Below are 27,107 nucleotides of genomic sequence, written 5' to 3' on the forward strand. Positions count from 1 at the left end.
AATACTCTGAGGACCCCAGATCATGCTCGAGAAATCTCGAGTAACGAGTATATTTGCTCATCACTAAACATTAATGAAAGTTATGTTATATTCATCTTAACTGTATAACTTAATATTAATCAGAATTAAGTATGCTGATGTCCCCAATATACCTTTTGTGCCCACACACAGCCCCTTCTATATACCGCAAGACCCCACACACAGCCTCCCCATGTCCAGCATGACCCCCCAGGGCCTTCCCATGTACAGTACGGGCTCCCTATAGCCTCTCCATGCTCAGAAAGAACCCCCCATAACCTCTCCATGTCCAGCAGGAGACCCTCATAGACCCCCTATGTCCAGCAGGAGCCTCCTGTAGCCTCCTCATTTCAAGCAGGATCCCCTCAAAAACGCCAAAGGTACAGCAGGAAACCCCCATAGCTTCCCTATGTCCTGCACAAGCCTCCAGTAGCCTCCCCATGTAACACCCCAGGTAACCGGTTGTTACAGTGACATTGCTTTCCTCACGGGGAGAGTGATGCCATGCTTGGAAGCAAGGTAGGATCATGTACAACACCGTTCTGACTCCAGACCAGAAGGGGGAGCTCTACACCCGACTTCAGGGGAGCTGCTCTCGCTCAGTCAGTTGCTAGGCAGTTGCTAGGCAGTTGGATTTATTCAGTTGGTGAGAGGAGAGAGAGAAGTGAGGAAGGAAAGCTGGGGCCATGCAGACGAGTGATTCTGCAGCTCCTGGGAAGGAAAAAGAGAGCAGAGCAACTTGTAAAGAGACTGAAAGGAGGAAGGAGCAAAGGCGAAGTGAAGAGCTGGAGAGAGAAGCTGCGACTGAACCTCCTCCACGCTGAGCGCAGATACTAGTAGCCGGAAGACCGAGGTTGTGGGGGTAACTCTATGCCACACGGCAGAAACCGGCGGACAGCTAGATTTCAAGTTACCTGTCCACTAGTGTTGAGCATTCCGATACCGCAAGTATCGGGTATCGGCCGATACTTGCGGTATCGGAATTCCGATACCGGGATTCCGATACTTGCCGCGTATCGGATACCGGAATCGGAAGTTCCAAGATTCAAAATGCAGAAATTCAGCCAATGAGAATGATTCCAAGTGTGGGCACATCCTGTTTAGCATGGAGGGCATGAAACTACTGGCAAGGCTGTGATTGGCTGCTGAAATGATGTCATGCTGCAGTTTAAAAGTCGCTGGCGCCATTTTGCGATCACTCTGCTGTGAATTCAGTTAGTGACAGGACGCTGTTTGCTGACTGAGGGACAGTTTAGAGATAGCGATTTGCTTCTTTGTGCTTTCCAAAGGCTAATTTAGCAACCGCTGTGTTCACCTACTATTCACCTTGCTTTTGCCTTGTAGCGCTGTTTTCACAGCGATCTGCAAGGTCTGTGTGTGTGTGTGTGTGAGTGCAGCCCACTCTCTAGTCTGAGTGCAGCCACATAGGCCATCCATAGCTGGTTGTATTCAGTTCAGGGAGGGTGGTTCATTGCCTCATACTGTTCTTTTTTTTTTTTTTTTTTTTCAAGTAGTGTAGTCTGCTGCTAATTTATTCAAAAAAATCCTATTAGTGTCTTTCCACCCGTCTCCAGCTAATTTGTGGAAAAACACTACATAGGATAAAGTAGAGGAGGGTTTTTGGGCCTTGCAGCGCCGTTTACGGCTGTCTGCACGGTCTCCGTGTGACTGCAGCTCGCCCTGTAGTCTGTGAGCAGCCATAGCCTGGTTGTCTCCAGCTCAGGGTTGTTCACTGCGTCATACCGCCAAATCAATTTTAATTTTTTTTCAAGTAGTGTAGTCTGCTGCTAATTTATTTAAAAAAATCCTATTAGTGTCTTTCCACCCGTCTCCAGCTAATTTGTGGAAAAACACTACATAGGATAAAGTAGAGGAGGGTTTTTGGGCCTTGCAGCGCCGTTTACGGCTGTCTGCACGGTCTCCGTGTGATTGCAGCTCGCACTGTAGTCTGTGAGCAGCCATAGCCTGGTTGTCTCCAGCTCAGGGTTGTTCACTGCGTCATACCGCCAAATCAATTTTAATTTTTTTTCAAGTAGTGTAGTCTGCTGCTAATTTATTTAAAAAAATCCTATTAGTGTCTTTCCACCCGTCTCCAGCTAATTTGTGGAAAAACACTACATAGGATAAAGTAGAGGAGGGTTTTTGGGCCTTGCAGCGCCGTTTACGGCTGTCTGCACGGTCTCCGTGTGATTGCAGCTCGCCCTGTAGTCTGTGAGCAGCCATAGCCTGGTTGTCTCCAGCTCAGGGTTGTTCACTGCGTCATACCGCCAAATCAATTTTCTTTTTTTTTCAAGTAGTGTAGGTTGCTGCTAATTTATTTAAAAAAATCCTATTAGTGTCTTTCCACCCGTCTCCAGCTAACTTGTGGAAAAACACTACATAGGATAACGTAGAGGAGGGTTTTTGGGCCTTGCAGCGCCGTTTACGTCTGTCTGCACGGTCTCCGTGTGACTGCAGCTCTATCTGTTGTCAGTTCAGCCCCCAAAAAATAAATAAATAATAAAGTTCACCAAACACACCAGTTACACCACTTTACATTTGTGTAGGCCACATTAGCTCATATTAAAGTCTAGTCCACACTTTAGAAAATTTGTGTTTCTTATACCTGTTAGGAGGAGTTGCTCAGGAATAAGCACACAAATCCGTTAGTACTTTTCTGCTTATCTTTATCAGTCAACCAAGATGAAGAAGGCAGTGAGTAAGGCACGTGGGCGTGGGCGCGGAGCAGGGAGGGGACGTGGGGATTCTGTGCCTGCTGCAGGCACCGGTGACTCATCAGCACCCACTTTCACCAGGCAACAGTCGTTCATGCGCAGCTTTGTGTCAGAGCGCCGTACACCGCTGCTGCGTCAAGAACAAATTGAAGCTGTTGTCGGATGGATGGCAGCTAATGCATCAACTTCCATTAGTGCCACATCCTCTCAGACACAGAGCACTGGAGAGCAGCCATCTGTCTCTTCACCACCTGCCAAATTGCCCAGGCAGACAGAGAGCCCAGGACAGGAGCCGTCTCTACTTCTGTTCTCTGAATCTCTTGGCTTGGAAACAGGGGGCCAGCCAAGCAGCATTGGAGAAATGGAAGAAGAGGCAGGGTGCAGTGATGCCCAACAGCTTTTTCTGTCTTCCTCTGAAGAGGCGGGTGGGCCAGTGGCTCCGGTCACCACATCGCAGGCCGCATCAGCTGATGATGACACTCAGGTGCCACTTACTGGTGCGTGCTCTGCTGCTGAGACTACCCAGGAGGAGCAGTTGGGGGCAGAGGGTAGTGTAGATGATGAGGTCCTTGACCCATCTTGGCGTGAGGGACAGGAAGGTGGTGGGAGCAGCTCTGAGGAAGAGATTCCCCGTACGGCCCAAAGAGGGAGAGGGAGGGGGAAGACTGCGGATCCTGCAGCCTCCGCTTTGGCACCCGTTAGGAGCATGTCTCTTCCAAAAGCCAAAAAGGGCGCTCCCAAGACTTGCAGTGCCTGGTCCTTTTTTGACACAGTTGCAGATGACATTTGCTATGTCAGATGCAAGGTGTGTCATCAAAAAGTCAAATGAGGGAAAAATGTCAGCAACCTCAATACCTCCAACATGTGGAAACATCTGCGCACCAGGCACCCGGCGGAGTTAGAAAAACACACTGAAGAGCTAGGCCAACCAACAGCGGCAGCTACCACCTCTTCAGCTCGTGTTGCCTCTTCCTCCAGCTCACACGCAGCTGGTTCGGCTTCCTCCCAGGATCGCCGTGGAAGAACCTCTGGCCCTGTTGTCCAGAGACCCGCTGTAATTCCACCCGCAGCACCACTTTCCCAGTCATCCACACACTCCCAGCCCAGTCTACAGCCATCGGTAGTACAGGCATGGGAGAAAAGGCGGCCTTTCTCGTCAAACCACCCACGAGCACAGGCTCTGACTGCAGGCATTGCCAAACTTCTGTCACTGGAAATGCTGTCATTCAGGCTGGTGGAGACTGACAGCTTCCGTGACTTGATGTCATTGGCAGTCCCACAGTACAATGTGCCCAGCCGCTTTTACATCAGCAGGCAAGCCGTCCCTGCCCTGCACAAGCATGTGGAGGGACACATAAAACACGCGCTACTGAACGCCGTCAGTAGCAAGGTCCACCTCACCACCGATGCGTGGACCAGTCAACATGGACAGGGGCGATACCTTTCCCTCACTGCCCATTGGGTTAATGTCGTTGAGCCGGGTACAGACCGTGCGAGTGGCGCAGGACGTGTCCTGCCCACTCCAAGGATTGCAGGAATCCATTCTGTACGCATTGACTCCTCCTCTTACACCAGTTCCTCAGAATCATCGCTGCAGGAGCCGTCACAGTCCACCTCCACATGGACCCGTGATGAACGTGTACCTGTTACGACCGACATGAGCACAGCCGTGGCCAAACGTCAACAGGCCGTGTTGAAATTAATTTTTTTGGGGAATCGTAGCCACACAGCGCAGGAGCTCTGGAATGCCATCAAGCAGGAGAGCGATGTGTGGTTTGTGCCAGCGAATCTCCAGCCAGGCACGGTAGTGTGTGATAATGGCCGAAATCTGGTGGCAGCTCTGGGCCTCGGCAACCTCACTCACATCCCATGTCTGGCACATGTGCTCAATTTGGTCGTGCAGAGCTTTTTGAGGGACTATCCGGATCTTGATGCACTGCTGCACAAGGTCCGCCTAGAGTGTGCTCACTTGCGGCGTTCCAGCACGGCAAAAGCGCGCATTGCGGCTCTGCAGCGCCGACACCGCCTGCCGGAACATCGCATCATATGTGACCTACCTACCAGGTGGAATTCCACGTTACATATGTTGGAGCGGTTGTGTGAGCAGCAGCAAGCTGTAATGGAGTACCAGCTGCTTCAGGCGCAAAAAAGTCGCAGTCAGCGCCGTACAGACTTCACAACCACAGAGTGGGCCACTATGAATGACGTCTGCCAGGTTTTGCGTCCCTTTGATTATTCCACGCGGATGGCGAGTGCAGATGATGCACTAGTCAGCATGACTGTCCCCCTTATCTGCCTGCTTGAAAAATCACTGCAAGCGCTAAGGGATGATGTTGTGGAAGAGGTGGAGGATGAGGATTCACCATTTCCATCATCTTCTGGACAGTCAGCGCCACGTGGTTCCTCACAAACGCGTAGGCAGGGGACAGTTTGTGAGGAGGATGAGGAGGAGTCAATGGAGGAGGAAGACGTCCGTCCAGAGGAGGGAGTTACCGAATTGTCCAGTACTCAGTGTGTACAGCGAGGGTGGGGTGATGACGAGCAGGCAGAGATCACGCCTCCAGCAGGGGACAGCGTTTCTTGGGCAGTTGGCAGTCTGCAGCACATGGTGGATTACATGCTGCAGTGCCTGAGAAACGACGGCCGCATCGCCCACATTCTCAACATGTCTGATTATTGGGTGTTCACCCTCCTCGATCCTCGCTACCGGGACAACGTAGAAAGCCTCATCACACCGTTGAACCGGGAGCGAAAAATGCGGGAGTACCAAGACACACTGGTCAATTCCATCATCTTCTCCATTCCAACTGAGAGAAGTTCTGCTAGTGCATTCCAAAGCAGCTCAGTGCGTCCAGGCAGTGGTGGAGGCTCTGCACAAAGAGGGAGCAGAAGCAGTGCCTCTGCCCAAGGCAAGACCAGTATGGCCCAACTGTGGCACAGTTTTCTGTGCCCCCCACAAAAGTCTACACCATCACAGACGGCTCCAGTCAGCAGGAGGCAACGGTTCCGTCAGATGGTGACAGACTACATGTCTTGCCCTCTTGCTGTACTCCCAGACGGCTCTTCCCCTTTCAAGTTTTGGGTCTCAAAGCTGGATACATGGCCAGAGCTAAGCCAGTATGCATTGGAGGTGCTGTCTTGCCCTGCGGCCAGTGTATTATCGGAACGTGTCTTTAGTGCTGCAGGTGGTGTACTAACTGACCGTCGCATGCGACTATCCTCCGATAACGTTGACCGGCTTACTTTCCTGAAAATGAACAAGGCCTGGATCTCGCAGGAATTTGCCACTCCTCCTCCTGATTAAATAATTAGGTCACTGTATACATTATCCAGGTCTCCTGTTGTGTTCATCTTTCTACCACCTGAACTTAAATTCCTGGGCTCCAACACCGCCAGTTGAGGCTCAGAAGTGCCGTCTGCACAGTCAAAACATACGACCCAGTGTTATTGGGTTTCAGTAACGTCAGCTGATCCCCAGCTGTGTAGCCGGCAATGTGTCATGCGACCGCCACGCTGACACAACAACTGAAATGTAAGGGAATCTGTCCCCCCCCCCAAGGCGTTTGTTACTGAAAGAGCCACCTTGTGCAGCAGTAATGCTGCACAAGGAAAAGGTAGCTATTTTTGTTTAGCACCTTGCACACGCAGAACTTAACACTTATAAAATGTGTCCACTGATACCGTAACACCGTCCCGGAGGTGGGACTTTCCTTCGTAATGTGACGCAGCACAGCCGTCATTCCTACCCCCCCGGCGCCGCGCACCCGCTCCTCAGCGTTGTTTGATTCCGTCCCGGAGCCTGCGCTGTTATGTTATCCCGTGGCCAGGCACACTTAGCGCTGCCCGTCTTCTGGCATCATTTGGTGTCAGGATGGCTGCGCCTGTGCGGCCGCGCTGGCAGAGAGCCCGCCTCGCAGTGTCTTCTGATTTAATCCCACTGGGGGCCTGGGATCCATGGACATGCGCAGTGCATATCTGAACCTCCACCTCTCACTCATCTCCCTATGGCTTCTTCAGACTGTTCGGTGTCAGCTGGTCCCTAATAGCATGCCACGGCCGTGACACCGCACAGTCTGAAGAAGCCGTAGGGAGGGGAGTGAGAGGTGAGGATATGCACTGCGCATGGCCACGGATCCCAGGCCCGCGGTGGGATTACATTACACGACACCGCGAGGCTGAATCTCGGACAGCGCACCCACACAGGCGCAGCCAGCCTGACAGCAAATGATGTCAGAAGACGGGCAGCGCGAAATGTGTGCATGGCCAAGGGGTAACCTAACAGCGCAGGCTCCGGGACAGATTCAAACAACGCTGAGGAGGCGGCGCATGGCGCCAAGGGGGTAAAAATGACGGCTGTGCTGCGTCACATGACAAAGGAAAGTTCCACCTACCGGACGGTTGAACGCTGTGAGGGGACACATTTCATAAGTGTTAGGTTCAGCATCTGCAAGGACCATAATTAAAAGAGCTAAGTTTACCTTTTCCAGCATTAGTGGTGTACACGATGGCTCTTCCAGCTACAAACGCCTGGGGGGGGGGGGGGTTAAAGGTTTCCTTTCAACTTGCTCCAGTGCAGGCTTCGGCCTACACTCCGCTCCCCCTGCTCCTCCTGCTGACCCTGGGCTCTAACACCGCCAGTTGGGGCCCAGATGTGCTAGCTGCACAGAGAAAAACAACTCACCAATGTGTCAGTGGGGTTCAGCACCGCCAGCTGTTCCCCTGCTGTGCAGCCGGCAACGTGTCCTGCGACCGCCACGCAGACACAAGAACTGAAATTGAAGGGAACCTGTCCCCCCTCCCCCAGGTGTTTCTATGTTTTACAGCCACCTTGTACAGCAGTAATGCTGCATGTGTGCAAGGTGGCTCATAAACGTATTCTCCTCGCACATGTGGAACTGAAAACACGTCTAAAATGTGTCCTCTGTGTGACCATTTAACCGTCCCGGTGGTGTGACTTTCCTTTGTAATGACACGCTGCAACCCCCTTGGTAGCGCTGCCCATCTTCTGGCATCATTGTTTGGCTGCCTGCGCCTCTGCGGCCGCCCTGACCCACACAACGCCCCTCGTTGTCTTATTTATTGGGACTGCGAGGGTGTGATTGACGGGCATGATCAGTGCATCAGTTCGCCTGTCCCTCATCTCCTTCCGCCTTCTGCGGACTGTGCGGCTTCATGGCCGTGGCATGCGATAAGGGATCAGATGACGCCGCACAGTCTGAAGCGGGTGTAAGGACCCGAGTGTGAGAGGCGAACATATGTGCTGCGCCAGGCCCTGAATCCCAGCCCCGCAGTGTTTTAACAATGTTAAGACACTGCGGGGCTGGGATTCATGGTCATCGCGAACCGCACCGGCCGACATTAAATGATGCCAGAACATGGGCAGCGCTAACAGCGCTAGGCCAGGGGATCACACGACAGCGCAGACTCCTGTACAGCAAATAACAACGCTCAGGAGGCTGCACCCAGCACCAAGGTGGGATTCTTGACATCTGTGCTGCGTCTCATTACAAAGGGAACTCGCGCCTCCAACACAGTTTGACTGTTTAAAGGGCTAAATGTTATACGTGTTTCATTCAGCGTGTGCAAGGAGCGAAATTAAAAGAGCAACCTTTGACTTGTGCAGCACTACTGCTGCATAAGCTGTGGCTCTTCTACTTTGTAACCCCTGAGGGGGGGTTAAAGGTTACCTTTGAAATTGGTTCAATTAGGCTTCGGCCTACACTCTGCTCCCCCTGCAGAGCCCTGGGCTCCAACACCGCCAGTTGGGGCCCGGTACTGCTAGCTGCACAGAGAAAAACACCAGCCAATGTGTCAGTGGGGTTCAGCACCGCCAGCTGTTCCCCTGCTGTGCAGCCGGCAACGTGTCCTGCAACTGCCACGCAGGCACAACAGACCCAAAAGCTGCCGCCAGTGCAGGCTTCGGCCTACACTCTGCTCCATCTCCTCCTCCTGCTGACCCCGGGCTCCAACACCGCCAGTTGGGGCCCGGTACTGCTAGCTGCACAGAGAAAAACACCAGCCAATGTGTCAGTGGGGTTCAGCACCGCCAGCTGTTCCCCTGCTGTGCAGCCGGCATCGTGTCCTGCAAAAGCCACGCAGACACAAGAACTGAAATTGAAGGGAACCTGTCCCCCCTCCCCCAGGCGTTTGTACGTTTTAAAGGCCACCTTGTACAGCGGTAATGCTGCATGTGTGCAAGGTGGCTCATAAACGTATTCTCCTCGCACATGTGGAACTGAAAACACGTCTAAAATGTGTCCTCTGTGTGACCATTTAACCGTCCCGGTGGTGTGACTTTCCTTTGTAATGACACGCTGCAACCCCCTTGGTAGCGCTGCCCGTCCTCTGGCATCATTGTTTGGCTGCCTGCGCCTCTGCGGCCGCCCTGACCCACACAACGCCCCTCGTTGTCTTATTTATTGGGACTGCGAGGGTGTGATTGACGGGCATGATCAGTGCATCAGTTCGCCTGTCCCTCATCTCCTTCCGCCTTCTGCGGACTGTGCGGCTTCATGGCCGTGGCATGCGATAAGGGATCAGATGACGCCGCACAGTCTGAAGCGGGTGTAAGGACCCGAGTGTGAGAGGCGAACATATGTGCTGCGCCAGGCCCTGAATCCCAGCCCCGCAGTGTTTTAACAATGTTAAGACACTGCGGGGCTGGGATTCATGGTCATCGCGAACCGCACCGGCCGACATTAAATGATGCCAGAACATGGGCAGCGCTAACAGCGCTAGGCCAGGGGATCACACGACAGCGCAGACTCCTGTACAGCAAATAACAACGCTCAGGAGGCTGCACCCAGCACCAAGGTGGGATTCTTGACATCTGTGCTGCGTCTCATTACAAAGGGAACTCGCGCCTCCAACACAGTTTGACTGTTTAAAGGGCTAAATGTTATACGTGTTTCATTCAGCGTGTGCAAGGAGCGAAATTAAAAGAGCAACCTTTGACTTGTGCAGCACTACTGCTGCATAAGCTGTGGCTCTTCTACTTTGTAACCCCTGAGGGGGGGTTAAAGGTTACCTTTGAAATTGGTTCAATTAGGCTTTGGCCTACACTCTGCTCCCCCTGCAGAGCCCTGGGCTCCAACACCGCCAGTTGGGGCCCGGTACTGCTAGCTGCACAGAGAAAAACACCAGCCAATGTGTCAGTGGGGTTCAGCACCGCCAGCTGTTCCCCTGCTGTGCAGCCGGCAACGTGTCCTGCAACTGCCACGCAGGCACAACAGACCCAAAAGCTGCCGCCAGTGCAGGCTTCGGCCTACACTCTGCTCCATCTCCTCCTCCTGCTGACCCCGGGCTCCAACACCGCCAGTTGGGGCCCGGTACTGCTAGCTGCACAGAGAAAAACACCAGCCAATGTGTCAGTGGGGTTCAGCACCGCCAGCTGTTCCCCTGCTGTGCAGCCGGCATCGTGTCCTGCAAAAGCCACGCAGACACTTGCTCTTGTACCTTCTGCTCCCCATCCTGGTTCCAGTACCGTCAGCTGGTTCCGGGCAGAGCCTTTGGCTTAGGTGCCTCCCTCTGGGTATCCGAGTTCCACCAACGTCAGGTGGTCCTTGGTAGTGCTTTCAGGCACGGGTACCTCCTGCTTAGTAACCGGGTTCCAGTAACGTCAGCTGGTCCTCGGTAGTTCCATTGGCTCTTGGACCTTCGGGTAGCCATCTGAGTTCCAGTTCCATCAGCTGGTTCTCGGCATTTTCTCAGCCTTCTTGTACCTTCTGCTACATTTCCAAGTTCAAGAGACTAAACACGATGACCCGGAAGACCACCCCTAAGATGACGACGACACCAGAGACGACAACCACCATGATGACGACGACCCTGGAGACGATGGCCCCGAAGACCACCCCGATGACGACGACCCCGGAGACGACGACCCTGAAGACCACCCCGATGACGACGACCCCGGAGACGACGACCCTGGAGACGACGACGACCTGGAAGACCGAGAAGCAGAAGAACAAGAGGCTGCAGAACAAAGAGCAGAAGAACATTAAGCATAACACTAAATATCAGAGCAAAAAATATTATCTAAATTATAAGCAGAAGAAGACTAAGCAGTGTATGGGGGTGAGTCCGTTCCTCCTCGTGGTGCCCCTGGATAAAGCCTGATGCTGCAGGCCAAACTGAACGCGGACAAATGTAACTGTTTTGTGACAGGCAGAACGGAAGGTGTAATCTTCAAACTTTTATAGATAACAACTACGGGAATGCCTGTCACAAATAAGAATATGATGAAGAAGTAGAATATGATGAAGATAATAGTAAAATAAAAAGAATATGAACAATGTAACCAAAAAAATAATAGGTAGAAGATGAAGAAGAAGATGAATAAGGTGAAGAAGTTGATGTCAAAGAAGCTGATGATGAGGATAATGAAGAAGAAAGTGTGGGAGAAGTAAAAAAGAAGGTGAAGGGCGTGGAAGTAGTGAAACATCAATATCTGACAAAATAAAAAAAAAAATTAACATAGTCAAAATCTTTCTACCGCCGAACGTCATAAAAAAAACCCAAAATCCTGCTATTCTATTACATTGGGCTAAACCTCTGTGCCTTTAATGTCTCCGCCACGTCCCCCAATACATCCTACATTATTCTTAGTTGTTTTCCTTCATGTAGAATGAACCTACAAGTTTATAAAGGGTTTATTTTAATTCCGATATTTTCGTCCCATTGACTTGCATTGGGATCGGGTATCGGTATCGGATTGGATCCGATATTTTGACGGTATCGGCCGATACTTTCCGATACCGATACTTTCCGATATCGGAAAGTATCGCTCAACACTACTGTCCACTATTAACACCCGAGGACACAGTAACAGATAGAGCCCGGGTCGTGATAGAGATCCTGGAAAGAGGCTCGAGCTACCTGTCATACGGGTTTGTGTCCTACCTAAAGGGGGACAGAGAGAGAACGTGAGGACCTTGTGTGAGGCCTAAGACAGCAAGGGACTACAACACCACAGCGATAGAAGGAAGGCTTCCAACCCCACCTGGTTAGGGGGATTCCTGAGATGATTCCAAGCCAGCCGGACCATCACCAGCTCCTGTGATCCCGTATCCTGGACTGTGGCTGCCTGAACCATACAGTAAAGAGATAAAGAGACTGCAAACCTGTGTCCTCATTCTTTACTGTGCCATTCACCATCTTCCATGTACAGACCGGGAGCCCTGGGGAGACACTTCACCTGTGGGAAGCCATACCATCCCTGCAGCCATAACATCACCCCAGAGAACCCATTTAAGCAACGTTGGTCATCACTGACTGAATACCACAAGTGGTATCACAAACTTGTATTATTCACCAGACCCCTTTAAAGACTTTTCCTTTAACATGGGCGCCCAGGGACCCGGAACCGAGTACCCCACGGCCCTGGCGGGCACTCTACTCATGTCGAGAAGGATCCCCTCATAGATGCCCAATGTACAGTAGGAAACCCCCATAGCTTCCCTATGTCCAGCAGGAGCCTCCCGTAGCCTCCCCATGTCGAGCAAGATCCCCTCATAGACCCCTAATGTACAGCAGGAAACCCCCATAGCTTCCCTATGTTCAGCAGGAGCCTCCTGTAGCCTCCCCATGTCGTGCAGGATCCCCTCATAGACGCCTACTGTACAGCAGGAAACCCCCATAGCTTCCCTATGTCCAGCAGGAGCCTCCCGTAGCCTCCCCATGTCGGGCAGGATCCACTCATAGATGCCTAATGTACAGCAGGAAACCCCCATAGCTTCACTATGTCCAGCAGGAGCCTTCCGTAGCCTCCCCATGTCTAGCAGCATCCCCTCATAGATGCCCAATGTACAGCAGGAAACCCCCATAGCTTCCCTATGTTCAGCAGGAGCCTCCTGTAGCCTCCCCATGTCGAGCAGGATCCCCACATAGATGCCCAATGTACAGCAGGAAACCCCCTTTTTGTCACTCCGTAAGGTGTTGTGTGTACATTTGGTTTGGCCTCTTGTTGAATTTAATGGGGTTCGGGTACATTAGTCAAACTTTTTGGTGAACATGTTCAGTGAATGTCTAAACATTTGGCGAATGTAACCGAACCGAAACTTGAAAGGTTCACTTATCTCTAATTGTAGGTAGCCAATAATAGGGGAGATGTGACCAATCCGGCGAGTGGAGACCAGGAAAGTTCGTTGTAACTTTTCCCCATACATGGCCGCTTTATGGATTGGAAACCAAGTCTGGAGTGGATCAGGTGCCACCATCAACTTTAAAGGGCTATTATTACCTTCTTCAAAAATGTGTCTAATTGAATAATTAGGATAATTTTTATGTTTTTTGCTTATTGCTGAGGATACTGGCCATTACTGGCAGTACCTGCAAACTCTCCTCTATTGAGCTGGTAAGCAGGAATCTGTTGTGAATCCGCTTTTGGGCTCCCCTGATGGTTGCTGGTGGTACTGGTGACTTGTGTGTCTTTGCTGTCTCAGTTCACCTGCTCCCATCAGTGTTTGGGAGTTTCCTATTTAGCCTTGCTCTCCAGTCATTTCCTTGCCGGTCATCATTGTAACCAGAGCCTTCGGTTGCATGTTCTTGCTACTAGTCTGCTGATCAGCTAAGTGGACTTTGTCCTTTTGTTTTGTATCTTTTGTCCAGTTTGCAGTTTTGTTATTCTCTGTAGCTGGAAGCTCTTGTGGGCTGAAATTGCCACTCCTGTGTCATGAGTTGACACAGGAGTCTTAAAGTAATTTCAGGATGGTTTTTTGATAGGGTTTTCAGTTGACCGTGAAGTCCTCTTTTGTATCCTTCTGCTATCTAGTAAGTGGACCTCTCTTTGCTAAATCTACCTTCATACTGTGTATGTCTTTTCCTCTAAACTCACCGTCATTACATGTGGGGGGCTGCTATCATCTTTTGGGGTATTTCCCTAGAGGTAAGCCAGGTCTGTTCCTTCCTCTACCAGGGGTAGTTAGTCCTCCGGCTGGCGCGTGGCATCTAGGGTTAATCAGGTATGCTCCCTGGCTACTATTAGTTGTGTGGTAGATTTAGCTCACGGTCAGCTCGAGATTCCATCACCCAGAGCTCGTCCGTTATTTTTGTGTTTTGATGTTTCCCTGCCATTGGGAATCATGACAGTATGACCGGCCCGTGTTAAAGTTACTGGCAGAAGAAAGGAGAGAAAAAGAAGTCTGTAGAGTTTTTTTTTTTTTTTTCCTATGTTTGCTCCATAGTTGGATCAGTTGTATTTCAGCTCTAATTACAGCCTTTGCCTTTCTCTCCTTCTAATCCTTGAATGGCTCTGATCTCACCTGTTTAAAGATGGATCCTCAGAGCTTGGCTGCAGGTTTAAATAATCTTGCTACTAAGGTTCAAAATTTACAAGAATTTGTTATACATACTCCGATGTCTGAACCTAAGATTCCTACACCAGAGGTGTTTTCCGGAGATAGATCTCGGTTTCTGAATTTCAAATATAATTGTAAATTATTCCTTTCTCTCAGACCTCACTCCTCTGGAGATCCTGTCCAGCAGGTTAAGATTGTGATTTCTTTGCTGCGAGGTGACGCTCAAAACTGGGCATTTTCATTGACACCAGGGGATCCTGCGTTGCTCAATGTGGATGCCTTTTTTCTGGCTTTAGGCTTGCTTTATGAGGAACCTAATTTGGAGATTCAAGCTGAAAAAGCTTTGATAGCCCTATCTCAAGGGCAAGATGAAGCTGAGATATACTGCCAAAAATTTCGTAAATGGTCTGTGCTTACTCAGTGGAATGAGTGCGCCCTAGCGGCAAATTTCAGAGAGGGCCTCTCTGATGCCGTTAAGGATGTTATGGTCGGGTTCCCTGCGCCTACAGGTCTGAATGAGTCCATGACAATGGCTATTCAGATTGATCGGCGTTTGCGGGAGCGCAAGCCTGTGCACCATTTGGCGGTATCTTCTGAAAAGTCGCCAGAGAATATGCAATGTGACAGAACTCTGTCCAGAAGCAAGCGGCAGAATTACAGGCGTAAAAATGGGTTATGTTTCTATTGTGGTGATTCTGCTCATGTTATATCAGCATGCTCTAAACGCACAAAGAAGGCTGACAAGTCTATTTGCACTTTACAGTCTAAATTTATTCTGTCTGTAACCTTGATTTGTTCATTATCAGTTATTACTGTGGATGCCTATGTGGACTCTGGCGCCGCCCTGAGTCTTATGGATTGGTCCTTTGCCAGGCGCTGTGGGTTTGATTTAGAGCCACTGGAAGTCCCTATACCTCTGAAGGGTATTGATTCTACCCCTTTGGCTAGTAATAAACCACAATTCTGGACGCAAGTGACTATGCGTATGACTCCAGACCATCAGGAGGTGATTCGCTTCCTTGTGTTGTACAATTTACATGATGTTTTAGTGCTTGGATTACCATGGTTACAATCTCATAACCCAGTCCTTGACTGGAAAACAATGTCTGTGATAAGCTGGGGATGTCGGGGGGCTCATGGGGATGTACCTTTGGTTTCCATTTCGTCATCTACTCCCTCTGAGATTCCAGCATTTTTGTCTGATTATCGTGATGTTTTTGAAGAGCCTAAGATTGGTTCTCTCCCTCCCCACAGAGATTGTGATTGCGCCATAGATCTGATTCCTGGCAGTAAATTTCCAAAGGGTCATTTGTTTAATTTATCTGTGCCTGAACATGCTGCTTTGCGAGAGTATATTAAGGAGTCCCTGGAAAAGGGACATATTCGTCCTTCTTCATCTCCTTTAGGAGCTGGTTTTTTCTTTGTGTCTAAGAAGGATGGCTCTCTGAGGCCTTGTATTGATTATCGACTCCTGAATAAAATTACAGTCAAATATCAGTATCCGTTGCCTTTGTTGACTGATTTGTTTGCTCGCATAAGAGGGGCTAAGTGGTTCTCTAAGATTGATCTTCGTGGGGCGTATAATTTGGTGCGAATTAAGCAGGGGGATGAGTGGAAAACCGCATTTAATACGCCTGAGGGCCATTTTGAGTATTTAGTAATGCCTTTCGGCCTTTCAAATGCACCTTCGGTCTTTCAGTCCTTTATGCATGATATTTTCCGTGAATATTTGGATAAATTTATGATTGTGTATTTGGACGATATTTTGATTTTTTCTGATGACTGGGAGTCTCATGTTCAACAGGTCAGGAGGGTTTTTCAGGTTTTGCGGACTAGTTCTTTGTGTGTAAAGGGTTCAAAGTGTGTTTTTGGGGTTCAAAAGATTTCTTTTTTGGGGTACATTTTTTCCCCTTCTTCTGTTGAGATGGACCCTGTTAAGGTTCGGACTATTTGTGACTGGACGCAGCCTACTTCTCTTAAGAGTCTTCAGAAATTCTTGGGCTTTGCTAATTTCTATCGTCGATTTATAACTGGGTTTTCTGGCGTTGCTAAACCTTTGACTGATTTGACTAGAAAGGGTGCTGATGTTGCCGATTGGTCCCCTGCTGCTGTGGAGGCCTTTCGGGAGGTTAAGCGCCGCTTTTCGTCTGCTCCTGTGTTGCGCCAGCCTGATGTTTCTCTTCCCTTTCAGGTTGAGGTCGATGCTTCCGAGATCGGAGCAGGGGCGGTTTTGTCGCAGAAAAGTTCCGATTGCTCAGTGATGAGACCTTGTGCGTTCTTTTCTCGTAAATTTTCGGCCGCCGAGCGAAACTATGATGTTGGTAATCGGGAGCTTTTAGCCATGAAGTGGGCGTTTGAGGAGTGGCGTCATTGGCTTGAGGGTGCCAGACATCAGGTGGTGGTTTTGACTGATCACAAGAATCTGATTTATCTGGAGTCTGCCAGGCGCCTGAATCCTAGACAGGCACGCTGGTCGTTGTTTTTTTTCTCGGTTTAATTTTGTGGTCTCATACTTACCGGGTTCTAAAAATGTGAAGGCAGATGCTCTTTCTAGGAGTTTTGAGCCTGACTCTCCTGGGGATTCTGAACCTGCTGGTATCCTTAAGGATGGGGTGGTTTTGTCTGCTGTCTCCCCAGACTTGCGACGTGCTTTGCAAGAATTTCAGGCAGATAGACCTGATCGTTGTCCACCTGGTAGACTGTTTGTTCCTGATGATTGGACCAGTAGAGTCATCTCGGAAGTTCATTCTTCTACTCTGGCAGGTTATCCTGGAATTTTTGGTACTAGAGATTTGGTGGCTAGGTCCTTCTGGTGGCCTTCCCTGTCTCGAGATGTGCGTGTTTTTGTGCAGTCTTGTGATGTTTGTGCTCGGGCCAAGCCTTGTTGTTCTAGGGCTAGTGGGTTATTGTTGCCCTTGCCTATTCCGAAGAGGCCTTGGACGCACATCTCTATGGACTTTATTTCTGATCTCCCTGTTTCTCAGAAGATGTCTGTCATCTGGGTGGTGTTTGACCGTTTTTCTAAAATGGTCCATTTGGTGCCATTGCCTAAGTTGCCTTCCTCATCTGAATTGGTCCCTCTGTTTTTTCAAAATGTGGTTCACCTGCATGGGATTCCGGAAAACATCGTTTCTGACAGGGGAGCCCAGTTCGTGTCTAGATTTTGGCGGACATTCTGTTCCAGGTTGGGAATTGATTTGTCTTTTTCGTCTGCATTCCATCCTCAGACTAATGGCCAGACGGAGCGAGCTAATCAAACTTTGGAGACTTATTTGAGGTGTTTTGTGTCTGCGGATCAGGATGACTGGGTTGCCTTTTTGCCGTTGGCAGAGTTTGCTCTTAATAATCGGGCTAGTTCTGCCACTTTGGTTTCCCCTTTCTTTTGCAATTCAGGGTTTCACCCTCGTTTTTCATCTGGTCAGGTGGAATCTTCGGATTGTCCGGGAGTTGATGCTGTGGTGGATCGGTTGCATCGGATTTGGGGACAAGTGGTGGACAATTTGAAGTTGTCCCAGGAGAGGACTCAGCAGTTTGCTAACCGCCGGCGTCGTGTTGGTCCTCGCCTTCGTGTTGGGGACTTGGTGTAGTTGTCTTCCCGTTTTGTCCCTATGAGGGTTTCTTCTCCTAAGTTTAAGCCCCGGTTCATCGGTCCTTATAGGATTTTGGAGATTCTTAACCCTGTGTCCTTTCGTTTGGACCTCCCGGCATCTTTCGCTATCCATAATGTATTCCATCGGTCGTTGTTGCGGAGGTATGAGGTACCGGTGGTTCCTTCTACTGAACCTCCTGCTCCTGTGCTGGTAGGGGGTGAATTGGAGTACGTTGTGGAGAAGATCCTGGACTCCCGTATTTCCAGACGGAGACTTCAGTATCTGGTTAAATGGAAGGGCTATGGTCAAGAAGATAATTCTTGGGTAACTGCCTCTGATGTTCATGCCTCGGATTTGGTTCGTGCCTTTCATAGGGCTCATCCAGATCGTCCTGGTGGTTCTCGTGAGGGTTCGGTGCCCCCTCCTTAAGGGGGGGTACTGTTGTGAATCCGCTTTTGGGCTCCCCTGATGGTTGCTGGTGGTACTGGTGACTTGTGTGTCTTTGCTGTCTCAGTTCACCTGCTCCCATCAGTGTTTGGGAGTTTCCTATTTAGCCTTGCTCTCCAGTCATTTCCTTGCCGGTCATCATTGTAACCAGAGCCTTCGGTTGCATGTTCCTGCTACTAGTCTGCTGATCAGCTAAGTGGACTTTGTCCTTTTGTTTTGTATCTTTTGTCCAGTTTGCAGTTTTGTTATTCTCTGTAGCTGGAAGCTCTTGTGGGCTGAAATTGCCACTCCTGTGTCATGAGTTGACACAGGAGTCTTAAAGTAATTTCAGGATGGTTTTTTGATAGGGTTTTCAGTTGACCGTGAAGTCCTCTTTTGTATCCTTCTGCTATCTAGTAAGTGGACCTCTCTTTGCTAAATCTACCTTCATACTGTGTATGTCTTTTCCTCTAAACTCACCGTCATTACATGTGGGGGGCTGCTATCATCTTTTGGGGTATTTCCCTAGAGGTAAGCCAGGTCTGTTCCTTCCTCTACCAGGGGTAGTTAGTCCTCCGGCTGGCGCGTGGCATCTAGGGTTAATCAGGTATGCTCCCTGGCTACTATTAGTTGTGTGGTAGATTTAGCTCACGGTCAGCTCGAGATTCCATCACCCAGAGCTCGTCCGTTATTTTTGTGTTTTGATGTTTCCCTGCCATTGGGAATCATGACAGGAATCCCTGCATCGCTCTGCAGAGGCGAAGCATCGGGAGCGCACAGTTTGGGCCAGTGGTGCAATGATGATGTTTGTGTGAACTGTCAATCATGAAGGAGCGCACTGCAACTCAGCAAAGAAGAAGCATGGAGGTGGACTCCTGAAGTGCAACCAAGGGACAAACCCTGATGTGATGCAGGTTCATCTATGAAACTATCCATCTATTTGGCTTTTCTATGGACCACCAGGACTAATGAGATTACTTTCTATAGAAAACACTACGACTGGGTTGTAATGAGGAGCGGTGACTCCTTCCTGTTGGGAGAACAATATCGGACTTTTCTGGTGGGGTATAATGACTGTCTCTTGAGGTGGAAACTGTGGCTGATTCTTCAGAGGGGCACTGGGGCTGACTTTTGGAGGGTGCTGTACCTGGGATTCCTTATTGATTACCTGGCTTTCTCTTGGAGGACATTGTCAGGGACTGTGTGATTGACTTTTAAAAGGACACAACCATGATCACTCTTCTGTTACATAAAGGAAAGCTATAAAAAGTGAGCCGAAATCCCCAATTCTGCTCTGTAGCCCACCAGATTACAGCTGCTCGTGTTGTGGGCAATGACTACTGAACCTTACACAGTGATCTCTAAGTGTCAGAAAATACAAGATGAAATATAACCAAATCAATAGATGATATAGATTGACGGTGATCTGATTGATCAGAGATCTGTGTATGTACAAGTCCTGATACAGACAAAAACAACGAGGTTAGCCAATCACTTTATTTATATAAGACGCCTCTTTAAATTCAGACAAAGTCACTTTAAATGTATCAGTTGTTACAAAGACATAAAGTGGCAGATTTAATAGGTGTAACTACTTTAGGGGCAGTTCCCGCTTCAGCAGTTTTCCTTAGTCACACATTCACCCTTGTTGTTTCTTAGGGTGCCCTCCTTGCAGAAACAACCGGGTACACACATTAAAATACAAGCATCTACACGACCCAGGTTATCGCAGGTTGGCGGACAGGCGCTCCCACATTCATTATACACCTCGCCTGCTTTACATTCGGCTGTAAAAATATAAGAGGAGAACAATAAGGAGCATATTAGTGTTTGTCCGGTGCTTCCACTCATAGATAATAATAAGTCCTAAACCAAAAGCTGTAGCAGCCTAATATGTGTGAGGTGCAGCCTCCATCTCTGTTTTGTCTTTTCTTTCTCAATAATAAACATTGTTACATAAATATTTGGGGGTCTGTGAATAAAGAGGATGTGCTCTGGATCAGCTCTGCAGGATAAGAGGGTGAACTGCACTCACTATGACTCACTATGATGTCATTAAGGGGTCCTGCAACTTTTGGAACGTTTTATTTACTTAAAGAAACCCTCCTGTATCTATGGTTATGGCTTATACCTGTGTGAATGTAATATGCATTGTAGGTGTATTGTATACTCACCGATCGCAGTCTTCTGTGGTGTCCAGTGCCGCTCTGTCCTATTCTGGGTCACTTTTCTATCTAGCCGGATCATACAGGGCTCCATGTGTCACTGTTACAATGTAAATCTACGGAGCCTCGTTCACAACTTCCAGCTCATACAAGATCCGGAGAACTGGAACTTTAGTTATAGGACTGAGAAGATGACCACTGGATACCGGAGAAGACGGCAATTGGTGAGAATATTAACACACCTACTCTACACTACCTGTACATTCACACGGATATAATCCATAAAAATTTAAATGGAAGAACTTGTGAAAGCAAAATGGCACCAAAGGTTTAATATAACCAGAGTGTGACAATTATTTTTAAGTAAAAAATATAGTGTATAATGTCTCTAAATGTGGACAACCCCTATAACAATAAAATATCTGTTTAGGAATCATGATTTTTTATTTAAAATAAGGCTTCGAGTAAAACTGATACAATGTGTTATGCCACCTAATGGCCTGAAGGGTGGAGCCTGGCACAGGGCATAAAGAAGGAAGCCTGTATAATGGATATGACTAGTGTTGAGCGATACCGTCCGATACTTGAAAGTATCGGTATCGGAAAGTATCGGCCGATACCGGCAAAATATCGGATCCAATCCGATACCGATACCCGATACCAATACAAGTCAATGGGACTCAGGTATCGGACGGTATTCCTGATGGTTCCCAGGGTCTGAAGGAGAGGAAACTCTCCTTCAGGCCCTGGGAACCATATAAATGTGTAAAATAAAGAATTAAAATAAAAAATATCGCTATACTCACCTGTCCGACGCAGCCGGGACCTCGGCGATTGTAAGCGGCAGCGTTGTTTCTTTAAAATTCGCGCTTTTACTTGCTTACGTGAATTCCCGGCTTCTGATTGGTCAGGGCGGCCATGTTGCCGGGACTCGGACCAATCACAGCAAGCCGTGACGAAATTACGTCACGGCTTGCTGTGATTGGTCCGCGTCCCGGCAATATGGCGCCGTGACCAATCACAAGCCGTGACGTCACGGGAGGCTGGACACGCGCGCTTTTCAAAATAAGCGCGTGTCCAGCCTCCCGTGACGTCACGGCTTGTGATTGGTTAATGGCGGCCATGTTCCTGGGACGCGGACCAATCACAGCAAGCCGTGACGTAATTTCGTCACGGCTTGCTGTGATTGGTCCGCATCCCGGCAATATGGCGCCGTGACCAATCACAAGCGTTGACGTCACGGGAGGCTGGACACGCGCGCTTTTCAAAATAAGCGCGTGTCCAGCCTCCCGTGACGTCACGGCTTGTGATTGGTTAATGGCGGCCATGTTGCCGGGACGCGGACCAATCACAGCAAGCCGTGACGTAATTTCGTCACGGCTTGCTGTGATTGGTCCGAGTCCCGGCAACATGGCCGCCCTGACCAATCAGAAGCCGGGAATTCACGTAAGCAAGTAAAAGCGCGAATTTTAAAGAAACAACGCTGCCGCTTACAATCGCCGAGGTCCCGGCTGCGTCGGACAGGTGAGTATAGCGATTTTTTTTATTTTAATTCTTTCTTTTACACCTTTTTACATTAATGTTGTTTCGATACCGATATCCGATATTACAAAAATATCGGATCTCGGTATCGGAAATTCCGATACAGCAAGTATCGGCCGATACCCGATACTTGCAGCATCGGAATGCTCAACACTAGATATGACACAATGTATCAGTTTTCTCTTCAGTGTTCCATTTCCAGATTCCACTTTTAGATAAGAGATTTATGTAAATCCTTCCTGCAAAAGAAGAGTACAAGTGGGGGAAGGGATGTGACAACACCTCTAAGCACGAGTTGTCACTGTGGCCCACAGGAAGCTCCCTGGAAGACTAGACAAAATCAAATCCTTATATTATAATCGTCATGATACAATGTAGGACATCATGTATATCATAGAGAATATCAAATACTTACTGTCTGCTGATTGTGCAGCGATCACCATGAGGAGCAGAGCTGAGAATTATTAATAAAATAAATAAATAATAATGATAATAAGAAGATAAATAATTAATAATAATAATAATAATATTTCTACTGCAAAATATACATTAAAAAAGCCAAGGAAAATTGGATTCTTCCTTCTTCTATTATTAGTATATATCTATAGTATAATACAATGTACAGTACATAACGCATGCAACTCACTCAGGGAGGCCAGCAGCACTGCAGATGTTCGCCCCATATTTAGCGATGATGTTCCACTGTTTTTCTGTAAATTATCAATTGCATCAGATATTTAGTTTTTTTCTCTTGCTATATTGCAAAAATCAATTAATGCTTAACATAACACTTAAAAGATTAGTCTAATTTCGAAGCCGTCCCTATAATTAACTGATTGATGGAGGTGCAGCTTCTCAATTCCCTACAGCGGCCACTGGAGGAGAAATGTAGTATTACATGCCATCTGTTTAAATAAATAGGGAGCACCAAGGAAGAGTTCCTCTTTATAAAGGTCTCCGGCTTCTGAAGCTTTCTCCCTGACATCCATACACCCTTTAATACAGTAATGAAACAAGTGACAGATCCATTATAAGGGGAGCTCCAGCCCCGGTATCCTCAGTGTGGTTCCCACTGGATGCTATGAATATAAGTAAATCTCCATCTCCTGACGGGTGTTCTATAGATGTAGCGCTTCTCTCTGGTATTGGGATAATATGATTCTATCTTTCCTCTGGATAAGAGCAAACATTTCGGTACCTACCTGGAGGATGCACAGCACACGGCTCCTGGTGATGCCGGATCCTACAAGTGCAGCATCTTATATACAGTAAGGTTAGGAGCGGCGAGGGCGTGATCTGTGACCTATGTATAATGTCATCATCGCCTAACACGATACTACTAGTGATTGTGCCAACAGCAAACTGGAAAAGCAACATCAAGAATTGCAAGATCAGAAGATTATTGAACTTTATGCAGATAACGTGTCCTAGTTTATTCTAATAATGGAAGAGCGACAACAGCCGAGAACATCCCCAACTAATACACAGGGTGTAACACAGGATCAGTAATGTACAGTTGTGCTCAAAAGTTTACATTCCCAGCAGAATTTTTGCTTTCTTGGCCTTTTTTCAGAGGATATGAATGATAACACCAAAACGTTTTCTCCACTCATGGTTAGTGGTTGGGTGAAGCCATTTATTGTCTCTACTGTGTTTTCTCTTTTTAAATTATAATGACAACCCAAAACATCCAAATGACATTAATCAAAAGTTTACATCCCCTGGCGATTTTGGCCTGATAGCATGAACAGAAGTTGACACAAATGGGTGTGAATGGCTACTAAAAAACATCCTCACCTGTGACCTGTTTGCTTGTAGTCAGTGTGTGTGCATAAAAGCTGAGTGAGTTTCTGGGATCCAGACAGACTCTGGCATCTTTCATCCAGCCAGTGACGTTTCTGGATTGTGAGTCATGGGGAAAGCAAAAGAATTGTCAGCGGATCTACGGGAAAAGGTAGTTGAACAGTATAAAACAGGAAAGCGATACAAAAAGATATCCAAGGAATAGATCATGCCAGTCAGCAGCGTTCACACTGTGATTTACAAATGGAAATCAGGGGCTCTGCAAAAACAAATCCACGGTCAGGTAGACCAACAAAAATGTCGTCCACAACTGCCAGGAAAATTGTTCGGGATGCAAAGAAAAACCCACAAATAACATCAGCTGAAATACTGGACTCTCTGAAAACTAGTGGTGTGGCTGTTTCAAGATGCACAATAAGGAGGCACTTGAAGAAAAATGGGTTGCATGGTCGAGTCGCCAGAAGAAAGCCATTACTGCTCAAATGCCACAAAGCATCTCACCTACAATACGCAAAACAGCACAGAGACAAGCCTCAAAGCTTCTGGAACAAGGTAATTTGGAGTGATGAGACCAAAATTGAACTTTTTGGCCACAATTATAAATGTTACATTTGGAGAGAGGTCAACAAGGCCTATGATGAAAGGAACACCATTCCTACTGTAAAACACGGAGGTGGATCGCTGATGTTTTGGGGATGTGTGAGCTACAGATTCACAGGAAACTTGGTGAAAGATGAAGGAAAGATGAATGCAGAACATTATCAGCAAATACTGGAGGCAAATTTGCACTCATCAGCCCAGAATCTGCACATGGGACATACATTACCTTTCAATATGTCAATGATCCAAAACACAAGGCCAAGTCAAACTGTCATTGGCTGCAGCAGAACAAAGTGAAGGTTCTGGAGTGGCCATCTCAGTCTCCTGACCTCAGTATCATTGAGCCACTCTGGGGAAATCTCAAGCGCGCAGTTCATGCTAGACAGCCCAGGAATTGACAGGAACCGAAGGCTTTTTGTCAAGAAGAGTGGGCAGCTTTACCATCTGAGAAAATAAAGAACCTCATCCACAACTACCGCAAAAGACTTCAAGCTGTCATTGATGTTAGAGGGGGCAATACACGGTATTAAGAAATGGGGTATGTGAACTTTTCATCAGGGTCATTTGGATGTTTTGGGTTGTCATTGTGATTTAAAAAGAGAAAACACAGTAGTCTGACAATAAATGGTTTCACCCAACCACTAACCATGAGTGGAGAAAAAGTTTTGGTGTTATCATTCATATTCTCTGAAAAAAGGCCAAGAAAGCAAAAATTCTGCTGGGGTATGTAAACTTTTGAGCACAACTGTAACTCAGGATCAGTACAGGATATCCTATGCTTATGTTACCTAATATCTTAAAATATAAACAATTAAAATATTCCCAATGTTATAATTTGGCTGCAGTTTTGATCGTCTTATATACGATTATTCCTATTTAGGTGCGGTCATAGACAACTACATGAGATACTTCTTGCAACACACACAAGTTATATATAATTGAATCCTAACAATAAACCACGAGCTCTAATACTACGCGTCCTGTAATAGTGATCTGATACACAAAGTACAAAGCCGACATCAGTGCAGATTCATCTACTGTAATTATAGAGGTCGTATCTTACAGGATGAGGTTGGTGAGATCCCGCAGGAGTAGACGAATTCTCAGGACGCAGAAGAGCAGTAGATGAATGATGTGACCACCTCTGGATTATATGTGGTCCTGCCTGTAGGTGGGCCGTGCCGAGGAGGGGCAAGCGCTGCAGTCTGGTGGGTGCAGCCTTTATTCTGGGTTGGACACCTGAGCAGAATTGTTTCTTTCTTTCTGTTGAGGTTGTTACTTTGTTTCTCTTTGCTTCTTATTTGCTCTGTGCAGATTTATTAATGCCGCAGGCAGGATGATAGTATCTGTAAGTGAAGACACGTTGCTCCTGTGTACTCAGCCGCTCCTGATCCAGATTTCCTGGTGCTGAATATTTGCTCATTATCTCCTGAGTTCTTCTTGTTCCTTTCCCCGGATATCTGACCATATGTCTACATAGGATTTGGTGGCTGATAGCTCCGGAACATTCCCAGTCTGACCATCATGAACATCATGCTACCTGGCTACTACCTTACAGTAGAAAAAGAAGGAAAATCATCTTCATGCCCTCCCCAATCCCAAGACAATCAGCCTCAGGAGTGGAGCACGGACAGAAACTGTGGCCTGTTCCCGAATAACAGCAGCTATACTCAGTACAGGATTGGGGTTTGCACCTTTAATACTTAATTTTAGTGTAAATCTGTAAAAAAGTATAAAGATCTAACTAAAATCATCCAGAAACGTTTTACCCACGCGTTTCGATGCCCATATAGTGATCTTAATAATAGCACTGTAACAGTGTGATTAAATTGTTTAAAGTAAAGGTGGGCAATTAATTTTCACAAGGGGTCACATGAGAAACCTGTGACTGTTTTGGAGGCCGACCCAATAGGCTGAAATTAATTTTGCTCAATATTAATATATAACATTAATAGTGATGAGCGAATATACTTGTTACTCGAGATTTTTCGAGCACGCTCGGGGGTCCTCCGAGTATTTTTTAGTGCTCAGAGACTTAGTTTTTCTTGCCGCAGCTGAATGATTTACATCTGTTAGCCAACATAAGTACATGTGGGGGTTGCTGGTACCGCCCGTGTGCTGATCCGATCATCCTGAGGGAAGTTATTCCATTTATTAGATATTGGATACAGATCTTGCAGGGAAGCTGAGGGGTGGAGATTCTCAGCCCGCCCAGGTACAGGGGGGAGGGACACAGCAGGGTTAAGAGCTGGGACCCTTGGAGAGTGGGTCAGAACAGAGGAAGATGACTAACTAAGGAACTAAGGGAGAGGGTATGCCAGCCAGAGGGGAGCACACGCTTTCTGGGGGCTGCCCGGAAACTAAGTCTTGGACCTGCAGAACGCTGAGCCCCCTGGCTTCCACAAGCGACCTTCAACCTGGTAAATTGACCTCCAGCTTTATACCTCTAAGCCTTGTATTATTATTGTTATATTTTACTCTGACTGTAACTCTTGATATATTTTGACTGTATATTTCTTGTAATTACCTAGCGCGCCCTTAAGGCAATTAAATCATAAATTAATTTTGGGCTGATCCTTTTACTCTGATTGCGAATCTTAGAATACCCAGCGTAGGTAACAGGGCAGTCTCACTGGCGGTCATTTGCTCTAGGTGCAGTTCCCTTATTGACCTGAGAGACAAAGGGCGCGCCGGAGAGCTGTGCCTGTGTAGTTACGTCACGGATTGGTGACGTGGGAGGAACTGGGTTTCCTTCACATTTTATATTCATCTTAATTGTAACACTTAATATTAATCAGAATTAAGTATGCTGATATTCCCAATATACCAACTGTGCCCACACACAGCCCCTTCTATATACCGTAAGACCCCACACACAGCCTCCCCATGTCCAGCATGACCCCCCAGGGCCTTCCCATGTACAGCACGGGCTCCCTACAGCCTCTCCATGTT

General features: G+C 47.8%; 1 protein-coding gene across 4 annotated transcripts in view; it reads right to left on the minus strand.

The window, feature by feature from the left end:
- Positions 1 to 25,430, minus strand: part of LOC143770499 (chymotrypsin inhibitor-like) — a 37,865-nt gene extending 12,435 nt beyond the window's left edge. Inside the window, exons 1-5 of one of the 4 annotated variants that reach the window (XR_013214644.1) lie at positions 25,219 to 25,430; positions 22,955 to 23,114; positions 22,399 to 22,462; positions 22,168 to 22,206; positions 19,529 to 19,832 (exon numbers count right to left, since the gene is read on the minus strand). The gene's annotated coding sequence lies outside the window, so the exon portion shown is untranslated. Of the gene's footprint in view, positions 1 to 19,528; positions 19,833 to 22,167; positions 22,207 to 22,398; positions 22,463 to 22,954; positions 23,115 to 23,549; positions 23,572 to 25,218 lie in introns of those variants that run through there. The other 3 variants (XR_013214645.1, XR_013214646.1, XM_077260171.1) reach the window with 3 other exon arrangements.
- Positions 25,431 to 27,107: the final 1,677 nt, after the last annotated feature.

The sequence above is a fragment of the Ranitomeya variabilis genome, chromosome 4 (genome assembly GCF_051348905.1).
Source record: "Ranitomeya variabilis isolate aRanVar5 chromosome 4, aRanVar5.hap1, whole genome shotgun sequence".
Classification (NCBI taxonomy): Eukaryota; Metazoa; Chordata; class Amphibia; order Anura; family Dendrobatidae; genus Ranitomeya; species Ranitomeya variabilis.